Source organism: Formica exsecta, unplaced genomic scaffold (genome assembly GCF_003651465.1).
Source record: "Formica exsecta isolate Colony F162 unplaced genomic scaffold, ASM365146v1 scaffold627, whole genome shotgun sequence".
In the NCBI taxonomy this organism is placed as follows: domain Eukaryota; kingdom Metazoa; phylum Arthropoda; class Insecta; order Hymenoptera; family Formicidae; genus Formica; species Formica exsecta.
In genome coordinates, this window is record NW_021853389.1 from 48256 (window position 1) to 56726 (window position 8471).

Genomic DNA, 8471 nt, shown 5'->3' on the forward strand with positions numbered 1-8471 from the left:
TGCCTATGGAATATAGAACAATTATTTAACCATTTGCCCTTATTTCCATTATTAATCAATTTTACTAATTGCTTATTGTTCTAGTTCCATATGGTTATTTAACGTAGAAATTAACTATATTTTAGTTCCTTTAGTAGTAATAATCGATTGCGCAAGGAATTGAAGGTTCTTTGGACCGACCAACCAGAAGGCTTTATTTAGAACTAGGCAGCTGCGCAGTAGTAACTTTCTAGAACTGACCGGCGGTTACTTTAAGGCTGCGGTCCGAAACAAGCTTACAGCGCCCACGACGTTTAAGGCGCTCATGGCCGGTCCGATTCAAATATCACGCTATAAGTACTTTTGTTTCGGACCAATTGTAAGCTTACTCACGTGCTGTATAACCTAAAATTCTATAATATTTGTTTTTTACAATATGCTTGAATCAGTAGTTGCCGAACCCGGTTGCCGAGCTTTATTGCCCTGGCGACACTCCTAGCTTTTCTCAAATTTCCATCGTTGTCGAGCACATTGTGCCCTTGACGACTATCATTTATCAAGCATCAAAGTATGCCCTCGATCGGCATTTTTCCCATACCTTAGACCTCCCCTTTGAATTAAAATCTAGGATCGTATGAAACCAGTAAAATCTAGTATCGATGTTAATAATAGACCTTTACCCATAATAAACAAACTTTCCCTTAATCAACACTTCTCTCATTTTCGCCACTATCATAATTCTCCCTCTTAAAATATTATTTCTCTAACTTTCACTATACTATAATTAACACAATACCTAGAGTTATATTAATCTAAGATTTTCCTCAAATGATTAATACGCCCTTTGCAAATGGTTAACCCAGAATACAGGCTTGCTCTCAGGGCACGCCTTTCCTCCGAGTTGTCTCGGCTTAACCGATTACATAATAAATATAAACCTCGAGTAATATCTTGTGAAAAGGTCTCTTTGTCTCCAGATACTATAAATCAGTTAAAATATTCTCATAAAGAAAGTCAAGAAGATTCTCAAAGAAAAACATCAACGGAACCTCTTGAAAGCAATTCAATTACTAACGCTCCTTGCATAAGCGATCCTACCGGTCTTTTCACTTATACACCGGAATTCATATTAGTAAACGAATTGTATCAAAATATAAATCATTCTAAAGAAAGTTGTCGCGACGAAAATCAAACAACTCCCCGGGACCTGATTTCTCAGTTAAAAGACCAATTGCCTGAAGAACACTTAAAAATAGATGAATACGCTAGATATTTAGATTCATAATTAATGAGCAATGCAAGATGTTCCATTAATTTTTGAATAATGAAACCTTTATATACTGATGAGCAAGTTCAAGCCATAATAAGTCGCATGCGCGAGCAAATCTTAACTTTAATCGTTAGACTTATTACCAATTTTCTAGACGGTAATCTGGATATAGATCTAATTGCCCTACTTGAAAACCCTGAAGACCCTCAAAATTGAATATATCTAATTGCGCATGCGTATATTCCTATCGCATTGATTAGCTAATTTCTAGAGATTCAAGAAATTTTCTATTTTGTAGCCAATCAATATGTTTAAAAAGTTTGTCGTATTATGGCCCTCGCACACTGGACGCGATGAGCGATGAACGATGGGCGATATCCAATGATCATGTGCGCTGATCCTGCGTTTGCGCGTGCCTTCGTCGTGTAATGGCTCTCGCAGACCAGCGCGATGATGCGACGCGCGATATCCAATAAGAGCTCTGCTTTTCAAAAAAAAATAAAGCTCTTATTGGATATCGCGCGTCGCGTCATCGCGCTGATCTGCAAGAGCCATAATGCTGATATTACATTCAGACAAAATGTTTGTGGATTGGCAATCAGATGGAGAATGCGTAGTCTGATACGGGCTTTATGATTATGCGCTTATGCAAAAGTGTGTGCTCCTCGCTTAAATACATAACACATACGTCCCATAAATAATATATACGGGTAGAAGAAAAGAATCAAGCGGCACTCCTCTAGAGAATGAAATAGCTTAAAGTATATCGGTGTATACTAGACTATTATCATATACAGAGACTCTAAAAATTCTTTACTCGATAGCCAATCGCTACGCCAATAGCTTTATAGTAATATTACATTCGTCGTACGATGAACTTTTTAAGCGCATTGATTAGCTAATTTCTAGAAATTATTTTTAGAAATTCAAGAAATTTTCTATTTTGCAACCAATCAGTATGCTTAAAAAGTTTGTCGCACGACAAATTTAATATTACCCTTAAGCTGATATTACATTCACACGACAAAATGTTTGTTGAACGTAATGATTGATTATCGAATAGAGAATTTCTAGAGTCTCTATCGAGATTCTCCGAATTCTCCATCTGCCAATCCACAAACATTTTGTCTGAATGTAATATCAGCATTATGGCTCTTGCAGATCAGCGCGATGACGCGACGCGCGATATCCAATGAGAGCTAACATAATAGATAAATCATGTATATACGTAATTTCAGTGCCCACATATGCAATATTCTAAAGACGTCCAGAAGACATTCCGAATCATCTTTGGACGATATAGGATATCTTTGGGATGTTTTATTTGAACGTCTTTTGGATATATGTATGCTATATGGGCCCAGATAGCCAGGTCTGTTCGAACAGATTTTGCCAAACGTCTGCTACAAATTTTTGTCAGCAGAAAGATTTCAGATTGTATACAAAGTCTGTTATATCAAATAATAATAGCAGAATGTCAGCAGAAATGTTACAAAACGTGCTGACATAATTTGACAGCAGATCAGTAGCAGAAACCGAGCAGGATTTGCATAGAATTATTATAGCAGATAGCCAGCAAAAACCGAGCAGGATCTGCACAACGCAATTTGATGTCAAATTGATAGCAGGAATCAAGCAGGATCTGCGCGCCCGCAATCTGACGGCAGATTGGTAGCAGAAATCGAGCAGGATCTGCTAACATGACTTGACATCAGATTGTCGGCAGAAATCGAGCAAGATCTGCGTGCGCGCAGCAATCTGATAAATTGGCAGTAGAAATCAAACAGAATCTGCAGCTTTTAGCATTCATATAATTTATTGAAATAGTATAGTTTATTCGCTTCTTACTATGCGGCGCACTATTCACTTTCCATACCCGTATTTAAGTTCTTGTCACGAGCGTATATAATGCCTGCAAAATGCGGCTAATAACATCGTAATTATTTCTATCAGTTTAATTTCTGATACGACTCCCATACCGGGAATTCAGATATTGAACTGATTTTTAGAAAATCAGACAGATAAATGTCCGATTTTCACTTATTCGGAAAGAAATTATCCAAATAAGTGAAAATCGTTTGTTATTATATCTATTTAAGATATAAAATAGAAATTAACTTCCATATAAATAAAATATTTTAATTTTGATTTAATTTCATAAATTAAATTATTCAAATTTTCCTATATATATTACATTAATATATATTATTAATATTATAAATTTATGTTATTAATACAAACGTCAGAAAATGACATCTCGTGAAGGTGACATATCAACTATTGACGTCATTTTTGAATCTTATGAGACCTAACTTTAGGACGTCTAATTGATTATTTTGTGACCAAAATTTACTGTCATTTTGCTACTTGGAATCGAGACCTTTTAAATGTTTAAATCCATTTAAATGTACCATTTTATATAAATGTCTAGAAACTGCTCGATTTCTGCTGTCAATCTGCCGTCAGATTGCGCGCAGGCTCTGCGTGATTTCTGCTGCCAATCTGCTCACATTGCCTGTCAGCAGGCTCTGTCGACAAAACCTGAGCTTAATGTGGTCACAGATGGCTATGGTTTTGGCATGGAATTCTGATTAAATTTGCTGCCAATCTGCGCGCATGCTGCTAGCATTTTGCTATCTGGGTCAGGGTGATGACCTTGATAACATATTTCAAAATTATCGAAATCGGGAGTAGCTCCCTTTTTCTTGCATAATTATATTGGTTCTTATTTTATTGGTTATTTCCTCAAATATGACCAACAGTCATGAATGCAGGAATATCTAGACACGACACGCGTTCCGAGATTGATAAAATTTTCTCTTCAGGTATTCATGACCATTCATGACGTCGGGAGTATACCAAGAGAAACGTATCCATCGCACTCCCCAAGGATCCAATGAGAGCTTTATTTTTTCCGAAAAGCAGAGCTCTCATTGGATATCGCGCGTCGCGTCAACACGCTGGTCTGCGAGAGCCATTACACGACGAAGGCGCAAGATCAGCGCACATGGTTTTATAATCGTAGTAACCTAATAATTAACTACCAAACGTTGTAATTAGACTACCAATCACCACCAAACGATTGTCTTTCAATTAAGACCAATTTGAACAAAATTGGTTGGTAAATAATATATTTATTCGGCTAACTTTACAGCTTCCAGTTAGCCATCCTCACTATCTAACCGCACATGGCTTTTTTACTTTTTGGATAAATTATGGACCATCAAACGTTTTAAATAAAGGATTTGTGACCACCTCACGATTCTGCATCGAATAAGCCCTGATTTAATCGATTAGACTAAAAATTAAAAATGTCCGGCTAACTTTACACCAATATTTCAATTATTTAATTAAAAAAAACGATCGACCACCAAACGTTTTAATTAGGCTACCAATCAGCACCAAACGACCACCAAAGGATTAGATAATTTTAATTATTAAAAAGTTAAAGTGGTCCGGTTAACTTTACGGAGCTCCAGTGTGCGAGGATCATTATAGCGTTTTCGGATGAACGGGTTAGGGCCAATTTCACCAAGTCCGGTTAGATAAACCGACGGTTAAAATTAGCAGGGTTCCAACTGAAATGATATGAATGCTTGGTTTTTCTTCACCTCTATTTTCTGTTGGCCACCGTGCTCATTTTAACCGTCGGTTCATCTAACCGGACTTGGTGAAATTGGCCCTTAACCCAACCCGGTTTGATTAATCACTATATTTTATTATGAATTCAAGCTTTTTATTGGCAGAGACGATGCAATGACGTCATTAATCGCTCTGAGGACCAATTTCACCAAGTCCGGTTAGATTAAGGGCCAATTTCACCAAGGGCCAATTTCACAAAGTCCGATTAGATTAACCGACGGTTAAAATTAGCAGGGTTCCAACTGAAATGATAAGAATGCTTGGTTTTCCTTCACCTCTATTTTCTGTTGGCCACCCTGCTAATTTTAACCGTCGGTTCATCTAACCGGACTTGGTGAAATTGGCCCTAAACCTGCTACATTCGAAAACGCTATTAGAGTCCCTAAAGATAGAGTCTAGTCACACAGTGCGTTTTCCTTTTTATTGGTCAAAACGATGTTTGAAAAAACATGGCGGAACCAATAGAAATTGTTATGGGAAGCATAATCATTTAAAAAGAAATGAAATAAGAAAATTACAAACAATTTATATTTATTTAAATAAAAAAATTACGAACATCTTGTACTTTTTTATAAATTTTTAAATTATAGAATAAAAAAAAATTAACTTGGATATAATAATACTAATATTCAATATAATATTCTAAGAACACTTAATAATAATATAACAATACTATAGAAAAAAATATAAACTATATAATAAAAATATAAACTTTTTAACTTTTTAACATTACTTAATTATATAATGCATGGCCATTGTTTTTTTTTTGTTAATATATTGGTTTAACTAGTCGGCCTTTGGTATATGCAATTTTTATATTCTATATAAAATAAATCGTCTCATAATTCTCAAATCTAATCGATGACAATTGTTAATAAGACTTGCTCAAGAAATATTTTTTACTTTTTCCATAAAAAAAACTAATTAAATTACATTTAATATTATTTAAATGAGGCAAATATTGCCGACTAATAAATTCCATGACGATAAAATATTCAAAAACATCTGTGGTTACAAAAAATAAAGTATTATTTCAAAAATCCCGTCCCAGCAACCGGGAAGACCGGCCTAACTACGGAAAGCCCGTAGCCTGGTGTAACGCGAGAGGTGGTTCAGGATCCGGAGAGTTGTATGTGACAGGAATCGGGATCGGGAACTGGTAATGCTATGCTCGCCGGAGCGCCTTATATACCGGCGGCCGGCCTCCCACTTGCGCGATTCAACGTGTGGTGGGGTGGTCCCTACGGTGGGGCCGCGACACGGGTGTGGGAGCTTAGGGACGCCATAAGCGCCGAGCCTAGAAAAGCGCGTGGTGGAACGGCCCGCTAGGCCGTTAGTAACGGTATCGTTACAAATTTAAACGAATTGCGCATGTTGCACTTTTATCTGTAGCGATACTGTGAATTATATAATCAAGCTATATTATTAATAATACATTTACCTCTATGTTATTAAAATATATATGTTTTGAAATAATGTCAATAGTAATATTCGGAAACTGTTCAACATTTTTTATTTTCATTTTACTCAAAAAATCACACAGAAATTTTCTATCATCTTGGTCATAGTTGGAATATTTTGATGTTTTAATATAGCGAGATATACAAAGTTCTATCAAATCTTGTTTAAATTGTAAAGTATTGGGTATTTGATGTTTTGTTCTTATTCCTGAAAATAAATTTTTTACACAATCCTGTGTGAATCAAAACTTGTTAAAATATACACGTAACCTCTTTCGTTTATCAAATATTTTGGTAATTCTGTTAAAATTAGAAATCGGATTAGAGTAATTTTGTGCAAGTTTTACGAACATATATAAATATACTAAATACAAAATAGAAGATTTGTAGAACACAGAAATAAAAAAGAAGGAGCGTTTTATCGTTCGTCGTCTGCTCGCCCCTTTTCCTTCTGCGACCGTCGACCTGGAGGCCTATTACGGTTTTTGAAACGAAGTGAAAATTACAAAAGTGAGGAAATTTACTAGAGTATTTACAATTTCATTTGTCGAAATCTAGTAAATCTGCTCACTTTTGTAATTTTCACCTCGTTTCAAGAACCGTAATAGGCCCCCTAGTGCGCTTCATCTCTGATATCGTTACACAAGATAAGCTAATTATGATCAAGCGACGCGACGCCAAGTATATAAAAAAAACGTTTCGGCTTGTCAACGGTTTGCCTATGTTGCCTATGTACAGGAGCCGCGACGCTACCAAGTAGCTTATCCGGAGTTTTACATCTAATAAATTTTCGATTAAAATTCCTCAGGAACCAAGCCGTTAATCAAAAATCTAACGGCACTTTTCTTATACAATGTGGATGCAAGCTTTCGATTGCGACCAGTTTGAATAAGATTGGTGCAGTCAATCCTGAGGAATGATAATCGTATACCAAAAATGTGACATTTTTCGTTTTCCATCATTATCATAATAATAATAAGGTAAGATATTTCAGACTCTCACGTACGTATGCTCGCACGCACACACGCAAAGCGAGTTTGTCCCTCAAGGCGCGTTTGCAGCGCTCATGTACGATTATTCGCTTGAGTGTGCAAATACGTCTTGAGAGATAATGTATATGTGCGTGCATACGCATATATGATACATATCAAGCGGTACGCGGTAGCATCTCGACGTCAAGATATAATACGCATATGATACGTATCAAGCGGTACGCAGTACCATCGCGACGTCAAGATATAATAACGTTATAAGGTTAATGTTCTCGATTGCGACCAGTTTGAATAAGATTGGTGCAGTCAATCCTGAGGAATGATAATCGTATACCAGAAATGTGACATTTCATTTTTCTTCATAATAATAAGGTTCAGACTCTCACGTACGTATGCTCGCACGCACACACGCAAAGCGAGTTTGTCCTTCAAGGCGCGTTTGCAGCGCTCATGTATGATGATTATTCGCAGTGTGCAAATACGTCTTGAGAGATAATGTATATGTGCGTGCATACGCATATATGATACATATCAAGCGGTACGCGGTAGCATCTCGACGTCAAGATATAATACGCATATGATACGTATCAAGCGGTACGCGGTAGCATCGCGACGTCAAGATATAATACGCATATGATACGTATCAAGCGGTACGCAGTACCATCGCGACGTCAAGATATAATAACGTTATAAGGTTAATGTTCGCGACGTCAAGATATAATAACATTGGCCGCGTTCCGATATTCACTGCCAGTACTGAAAATCTATAGTTTACATCACGTGCACTATAGATTTTCAGTACTGGCAGTGAATATCGGAATGCAGCCATTATAAGATTAATGTTATATTTGAATCTGCTGCAGAAAATATATTTGGTCCTATCGAGTAAGTAGATTGAAATTTTTTATATATTTCTGCTTATATATGTCTGCTTATATATGTTTATTTATTGTTTTATAAGTATATTATTTCTTGATTATATCTGAATATTGTCTAAATTATAGCGCTTATTTGCAGGATAAAGCGAAATCAGTCAATCCTTTCAAGAAGGCCGGTATACTTTTAGCTGGGATTGCATACGGCATAAGACCGTATGCAATCCCAGCTGAAGAACTTTGCTAAACAGCG

The 8471-nt window shown here is 36.4% G+C and overlaps 1 long non-coding RNA gene across 2 annotated transcripts; it reads left to right on the forward strand.

The window, feature by feature from the left end:
* The first annotated feature begins 7570 nt into the window (after positions 1–7570).
* Positions 7571–8471, forward strand: LOC115242782. 2 transcript variants are annotated; one of them, XR_003885103.1, is made up of 3 exons: positions 7571–7605; positions 8207–8228; positions 8361–8471. It is a non-coding gene; the product is annotated as an uncharacterized LOC115242782 (long non-coding RNA). The 2 variants fall into 2 exon arrangements; XR_003885104.1 differs by lacking the exon at positions 7571–7605 and adding an exon at positions 7845–8037.